The sequence below is a fragment of the Limulus polyphemus genome, unplaced genomic scaffold (genome assembly GCF_000517525.1).
Source record: "Limulus polyphemus unplaced genomic scaffold, Limulus_polyphemus-2.1.2 Scaffold103, whole genome shotgun sequence".
In the NCBI taxonomy this organism is placed as follows: domain Eukaryota; kingdom Metazoa; phylum Arthropoda; class Merostomata; order Xiphosura; family Limulidae; genus Limulus; species Limulus polyphemus.
The window spans coordinates 406,526-414,888 of record NW_013665713.1 but is presented as its reverse complement, the minus strand read 5'-3'; the positions used below and the strand labels follow the sequence as shown (position 1 = coordinate 414,888).

The window sequence follows — 8,363 nt, the reverse complement described above, 5'->3', positions numbered from 1 at the left end:
CAAAAGCCATAATTATAACAAAAAACTGCAGAGTAAATGTTAACAACGGTATATGCAAATAAAATACACCTTTATCAAAATAATTAATATAAATAATGTGAGTTACCTATAATAAAACTAATATACCACATAATGTTCTAAAAACCAGTAAAAAAAAAATTGCATCATTTAAAAAGCTCAAATATCTACTCAAAATATTACTGATTTTCAGCTCTAACATGTCTAGCAAAAGAATTGTCAATTTTTAATATATTTTATACCCTTTAGAGAATAACACTAATATTTTCAAGCATAAAAAAATAAATATTTTATAGTTTCTGTACAGAACACACTTAATTTGAAATAATTTTATGCATATTTTATATCTCAACAGATTATTACTTTTTCTTTATTGGTCCCCAATCTCCATCATCATCAGAAGAGATCTCCCTGTAGCTAATATTCTTTTGAGCTGCTCGTCTTGTACATGGACGATACTCCTCACTTCCATCACTGTCCCATTCATCATCAACTAAAGAAACAGATGAAATCCCTTAATACTGTTAGTCTTTGCATAATTCTGTATGTATTATCAGATGTAGAAAAACAACAAAAACAATTCATTACAAAGTAAACTTCCTTATGTTTTAGAAGTTGTTCAAAAACTCAACATCACCAACATTATGAAAACATCCATTAGAAAGTCTCTATTAAAAAATCGTATGTATAATAACATAAAATTTCATAATTATTTTCTCTAGTCATTGGTCAAAATATATCTAGTGCTGACATGAGCATATATAAATAATATCATATAAATTTCTCATGTTCCATTCAACAGTCAGTGTTCAAGATATGATGAGTTGTGTAATCAATAAAACATCAGATAAGCTTCTAATATTGATTGGTAATACCCATAACAGTGATATGAAAATTGAAAGCGGACACTATTTTTATCTCTGTAATAATTAAAAATGAATTCTTGAATGGATAAACAGTTTCCTAAAACTACCAAACAGTCCAAGTAAGCTAATGAAAAATGATAAACTGAAAGAAACTCCTAAAAAGATTACGATTAAGGACTGATGCACCTCTTAACTATTTAAGTATACGTGTGAGTGTTCAAAATGTAAGATTTATTTTTATACTTAGCAATATTCACTTAAGTCAACATCTTTCTGTGCTTTTTTTTCATGTAATATTAACAAAATAAAAATTGAATAAATTTTTACCCAAAGAACATTTACTATATTTATCAGTTATTACAGTTTTAGAAGTTATTGTATATGTGTCACTTATTATCATACAAGTTAATATCTAACAATTTATTGTCATCTAAATTGGTGTTTTCCGAGATATAAAGCAAAATTATATATTAGCATATTGTCAAATCTTTGATGGTCAGATGAGTGCAGTCCACCACAAGGGTAAAACTGTATGATTGAATATAAAAATCATAGAAGATAAGCTTGTAGTTATTTGGCCACACATTGAAAAATAAAATACTTCATAGTTTAAATTATTCAATTAAAAGTTTATTTATTTAATTGGATACATAACAAAATGTTTTAAATAAAAAATATGCATGCTGCCAATGAAATCATTGGTATTAGAGAGTTTCCTGAATTTTTTCTGAGCATAATATGCCATTGTAGAACCCTAGGATGAAAGTCATAACATTTTTGAACAAAATATCACAAACTTATCCTTGAAATTGAATACAAGCAGGTCCAGCTTCAGCTCCTCTCCCCCTTGGAGGGGCCAGTGGAGCTTTTGTGAATATACAACAAAGGTAATATAACAAACACGTTTGTCCCTCCCGAGTTGACTCTTCTTAACAATTAAAAAAAAATCATAAGATTTTATAAACCACTAGGGTGGGCCAGAGTGAAATTTGGGGGGTGCATTGCTCAACCCAGCAGCCCCCCAGCACTCGCCCTAAATACAAATGTAGTTCTGTTGATTTTTACCCAATCACTGTTCCTTAACATTGGTTGCCATCAAGATGTTATGTAATTGCCTGTATCTGAGCTTCAATACACCATGACCTAATCACACAAAGAAAGTTTTTTTTTCTTCCATTTGAGATGTAAAAGCAATAACATTCCCAATTCAGAGGAGATTTGCACTGAGGTCAAAACAAAGTGGTTTTTCAGTTTTTTGGATAAAAAAAGGGATTAGCATATACAAATATACAGTTGCAATGTTTTACATTATTTGAGCAAAGAATTTTACAGTAAGTTACTGAATTTACATCATGCATAATTAATTGTAAGGAAGGTTTATAAATTTGTACCCTGTTTAGATGAGAAATATTTGTATTATACATTTCTACTGTACAATTCAGATGTATTGTGATTTTAATAATTTAGCTTGCAGTTCAATTTTGATTAACTTAACTCTACAACTGATGTTAAGTTAATAAACTTAATATTTTAACATAATGTCATTAAAATGGTATTTGCACTTATTTATACCTTGCACATAAGGATCTTCATAAAAACATCTTACTATATCACGAAAGTCAAAATATTCCTCACCTACTACTCACTAAAATTTACTTAATCTAGTAAAATAGTGTTAATCTCAATATTAAAACTCCTAATTCTACATTTTACCGAAACTACCAAATTAACATACTAAAATCATCCAACTTCCCTCTCCGATGATGTTTTCGTCTATGGCGACCACCAGCTTTTCTTGATCTTTTTCTCCATCCCGAGTCATCACTCTCTACTACATAATCATCACTTCCACCTGACTGGGAAACTTCCGTATCAGAGCTATATTGTGTAAAATGCCAGCTTCAGCATTTACAAGGAATATTACATTATTTATCACACAGAAAAAAGTTGAGCACATAAATGCAAACAGCTTTTATAAATTGCATATTGTTTTTCATTACTGTATACTACAAACCTATCCAACTCCAGTATTTTAAAATCAGATCAAATAACCAACAGGTTGTTGTACTTCAATAAAGAATTCCACTTAGCTGAATTTGACATCAAAATTTTAAGAAACTAAAAGATTACCATTTTAACATTATTTCTACTTAACACAAAGATCATTCTTTTAATCAGTAAAGACTTAAGTAGCAAGATTTTTGTACAGCCTCACTATAAGAAAAAAGTTGCAAAATGTTAGTGAATACTTGCTAGGGCAATGTAGTGTTTTTATAAAACCCGGTTCGTAGTTTTGCCTTCTATAGCAATATTTTATAAAGTTCTTTAATAATTCAAATATCATTCAAGCTTTAACAAAACTGTATAACTTTGGTATAATAATACATTTTTTGGGAGTGGGGGAGGGAGGTAACACTTTTTTCTTTTCTGTTTTTAATGTTTCGAGGACATACATACTATCTAACACTTCTAACAGCATGAAGATTGCCTCCTACAAATATATTAAACCCATTATTGAAATTTACAATATATATCATATATTAAAAAGTTTACCTTGCCTACTAATAGTAAAACTGATAAAATTTGAAGGAAGGTCTACCTTCAGAAAGCACTCAAGTTATCTGATTTCATGCATTGTGATTTATCTATTACATCTTTTATCCCACAATATTTTTAAATATTATACACTAGTTAACTTCAGAATTGTTTTTTATGTCCTTAATGTTGTTGTTTCAAAAAACATGTAAATGTGACAATAATCACACTTTAAGTAATAAATTCTGAAGCTTATGCTGTGTTTTAACAAAAGAGCTAGACATATAATGCACTAATCATAGCATCTAACCAAGAATATTTTAATGAATTTAACATACAGATGGACACTTACATATTAGATTTAATGATAACAACAGAGTCCAAAAATACTGTATGCAAAATAAATCACCACACTTTTTACCATATGTACCTAAAAAATCCATCAAAATTGCCATATAATCTGTAAATGTTACATTCTATTGATTGATTTTAAAATCAAGTTAATAAGCATATTATGATACAAGTTTCTTGGAAATATAATTGCTATTTTGGTTTTTTTCTCAATCATCTAGGCACAGAATAAAGTAGAAAAAATTATCACCAACTCAGAAAGTCTACATAGCATAATGAAAGTTGCCACTGCTAGTTTCACAATGGTGAAGTAGCTATATTCTTTTCAGAATGTGCCGCTCTGAAAATCAGTTATGTATCAATTATTAGATCTTAAGACATCAACACTGTATATTCGTTACCTCTTTTAAAAAAGTACACGCATTATTATGAAAGCTATTAAAGCTGAATAGTTTTAAGTTTTTTGACTGTCACATTTCATAGTTTTGTATAGTCACTATTTATTAATGGCTTTAACCTAATAAAAAGTACTAGTTTTTGTACTACCTAATTACTTTCTCAACACTGTTTTATCGAAAGTCTACTTTTCAAAATATATTAAACTGCTGATGAATATGAGAAAGCTGAAATGGAGCCAAAACATTGTCAGTAGTATTTAAAAAACTGAAGAATAAACATTCCCAGAAACTGTCTGTTTTGCACTAAATAAATCCAAAGACGGCAAGCACAATTTGACAATACTAAAAAATTCTTACAGTTCACTGACCTAGTATCTTTGTATTCAACATCACTATCACCTTCTTCTGAAGTTGTATCAAGATCATTTAACCGACGATGTTTCCGCCGTTTCTTGCTCTCACGTTCTTCAGCACCTGTAATGTTTGACATATCTTTGCCTTTTCCTGCACCTTAAATGACAAAGCACAATAATTTTTTATTTTGTATTCAAACTACTATAATTTAGATGACAGCATAGAGTGTTTTTACAGTATAATTTAAAACAGAAAAAAACAACATAATCTTTAGATAATGTACCCTTTGTAATTTATTGCTCAATGATATTTTGTTTATCCTATCATTTCATAAGCAATATCCTTGCAACTTAAAATGCAGAGTTCACTCTGATAAGGCTTTCATTTATAACTATCAAAATGGCTTCCATAATTTGATGATTACATTCACCACTCACAGCATCAATTTCACAACTATATTCTAATGATATCTAACATTGGTCATACCAATGTTCTATTGTTGTATGCAGGCATACCATACATTTTCTACCCGTTATGTTGCAAAATGTGCAAGAACATAGATGACAGCAGTGTCTTTCATTGGTAGGGCAGATGATATCTACAGGTTACAGCTCCCTTAAGTTCAATTAGGATAACCAGTCACATGGATAGAGCTAGCCACTATGGTTTGTTTGTTATGAACTTCGTGCAAAGCTACACAAATGATATCTGTGCTAGCCGTTCCTAATTTATCAGTGTAAGACTAGAAGGAAAGCAGCTAGTCATCACCACCCACCGCCAACTCTTGGGCTACTCTTTTACCAACAAATAGGGGGATTGACCGTCACATTATATCGCTCTCATGGCTGAAAGGGCAAGCATGTTTGGTGTGACGGGGATTCGAACCCGCAACCCGCAAATTACGAGTTGAGTGCCCTAACCACCTGGAAAATCTGACATTTCCCATTAGCATAAACACTACTACACAGGACTTAAAGTGAGTTGTTTGACAGGAAAACATCTTGAGGGAAAGAGCTAGTTGATCCTTTCAATCCAGTAACCAGAAAGCAAGTGTTTCAAACATACTGTGTTTGTCTACTGATTTAAATAAAAAAATTACTTTAATTTTGGACAACACATCATGCATATTCTAGTAATTTTTTGTTACCCTCATTCAGTTAATTAAATCCAGTATTATTTCACAATTTTCTTGCCGATAATCCTATTATAAAGTGGACCTAGCAGAAATAATTGCAGCTTGAGAATACCACACTGTTCATATCAGCAATTTGACAATTAAATGTTCAGTAATTTAAAACACTGTTTATCTAGTATTCTGCTCAAGAATGTTTACATCATCATTTGTTTTCAAAATCTTTTTTTCTTTATTAAACAGTTTCAAGCAAAAAATAAAATTTTGAAATATTCTATATTGCTAACTTCATTAATACTCAAGAAAGTTATATCTGCTTCTCAAATAAAGTAGGCCCAGAACAGTTTTAAAGAATAACAAGTGAAATAAAGTGAAGCAACTGAGAATAATGAGAAAAATAAGTATAGCGAGGTTTCTGTAAATTTTATAAGTTCAATGACAGTAATTAAAATAATGTTTTGAATTAGATACCTGCTCCTCTACCCTCAATAATATCTTCCTCAATGGCTGAATTAATAAGTTCATCAAATTCTTTAAACTGATAGCTCACTGATCGTCTGGGACGTGATGATCGATAGGAGAACAGTTTATCATCTTTATCAGATTCTTCCTTTTCTTCTTCACATTCATCAGACTCAGGTTTCTCTTTCTTTTCCTATAAAGACAAAGAAGTAATTAAATCCAGATTTTTCCCATATAGTAGTGCATAATTATAAAAGTCTACCATTTAAAAAAAAAGAGACCAGGCCTTTAAAATGTTAAGCAGCTTCTATTACAGTATATTCAACAGACTTTCTGTATCAATTTCTTAAAAGAGATTAAAATACTTTATTCTTGTGTGAAACAAACAAGACACAATTATTCAGTAAGTGAAAAAAAATCTTAACTTGTAAGAAACTGAAAAAATAAAAAATACAATTGTTTAAACAACAAAGAAAACATGTCACAAAATACAATTTTAATATTGTCTGTTTTACAGTATTGTTTAGGTTTATCACTTTAACCCTTCCATTGGAGTCTATATGATGATTTTAAGGTTTATTACTCTATCTTAAATGGAATTTAATCTTTGTACAAAACACTTGTAAGAATGACTAATCAAATGGGAATTGTGTCATTAACTGATATTTTACTTAAAGAAGCTTAAAACAATCTATATTAAAATACTTAAAATTATGAGAATTTTCCACCAGTTAGGTATACAGTAAGAAATCTTAATTCCCTATATCCCGGGCAATGTTTTTTACATATGCCATTCTTGGACACTTCTCAAAATTAACTGACTAGACTATAAGTAATTCTGAACAAAAGAATAATTGAGTATTGCTTGTAGGTTTAGAAGAGTAGAAGTGTTAATTGCTACTGTTTCTCTAAATCAAACAACTAATTTACAGTATCTTTAATGTTTGTTTTCTTTGTAAAAAGTTTCAGGAAATATTTTTATTTGGAGATGTCTTGGGTTGGCATGCCTGAGTAAATTATGTACAACTAATTTTATCAATTATACTTGATTACAAATTCTTTTATATATTCCTATCTCCATCAATTCTTAGTTTAAAACAGGTTCCTGCTCCTCTAAACATAACTTCAAGTTAATTAGTGAAGAGGTAAGGATCATATTATTAATTACAACTAGTCAATCTGGCACATGCTGTGCTTCAATGAATAAATTATTAAGGTAATTTCAGAAAATGATGTCTGTAGAAATATTCAGCTTGAAAATTACAAAATTAACATATATTATACCTTACTGCTATGGTCCACAGGTCAAAGGCCATGTCACTGTGTTTGTTGACTTGCATTCCAAATTTTATCGAACCATTATTTTATACATTTATGTCAATAAGTTTGGTATCAAACTGTACATTATACTTCAAGTTTTAGTATTATATGTTATTCAATTTCTTAATTTAAAACAAATATTAAAAAAACACTTAAAAACATCAATTTTTGTTTGTCATGTGGTATGTTGAATGCAGCACTGGTTCAAATTAGATGTTTGTGATGTCAAAATACTAAGTATATAATTTTTTATGAATTAGGAACTCATATAACCAATATTAACAAGCTAGAATATAAAAATAAGAACCTCCTATCTTTTCTAATTGCTGAGATATTGCTCATGTACTGAATCAAACACAATGGCCCCAATCACCTCTTTCCAATTTTGGAAACTCTCCCTTATACACACTTACTTCTGTCTTTGACATGTGAATAACCAATTGAAAGCTAATAATGTCCCCCTAGTGACTTTCCCAGCCATTTTCAAGTGTTATGTTGTCACCTCGTTTTTTTGATACAAATCTCCAAGCTGGTAAGGTGAGTCTTTAGTCTGCTCGAAATTTAATATTTTTTCAGACTGATATACAGCTTAGTTACTAAGCTTGATAAATTATAATGGAATTCTTTGTATATATACATATAGTAATTTATGATTTTTTCGTTATTCAAATGTATATATAAAACCTAAAAAAATTATTTCGTTTCATATCCTCTATGTGTGAAACTTCTTAGAAGAAGCAGCAACACAGTACAAAGGTCATAACAAGAAAAAATAATTGTTTGCTTTACTTCTTCATTTACTGTTCTATGTTTTAAGAAAAATAAGTTTAAGAAATTGATTGTAAATAGTAATAATCTATATACATATAATGCATAATAATTGAAAGGTGACTGTATTTTACAAAATACAAGTTCACTAATACATAG

At 29.7% G+C, this 8,363-nt stretch overlaps 1 protein-coding gene across 1 annotated transcript in view; it reads right to left on the bottom strand.

The window, feature by feature from the left end:
• Positions 1 to 4,536: 4,536 nt before the first annotated feature.
• LOC106470339 (remodeling and spacing factor 1-like) overlaps positions 4,537 to 8,363 on the bottom strand; it is a 77,851-nt gene continuing 74,024 nt past the window's right edge. Inside the window, exons 12-13 of the transcript XR_002613178.1 lie at positions 6,126 to 6,309; positions 4,537 to 4,678 (exon numbers count right to left, since the gene is read on the bottom strand). The gene's annotated coding sequence lies outside the window, so the exon portion shown is untranslated. The remainder of the gene's footprint in view (positions 4,679 to 6,125; positions 6,310 to 8,363) is intronic.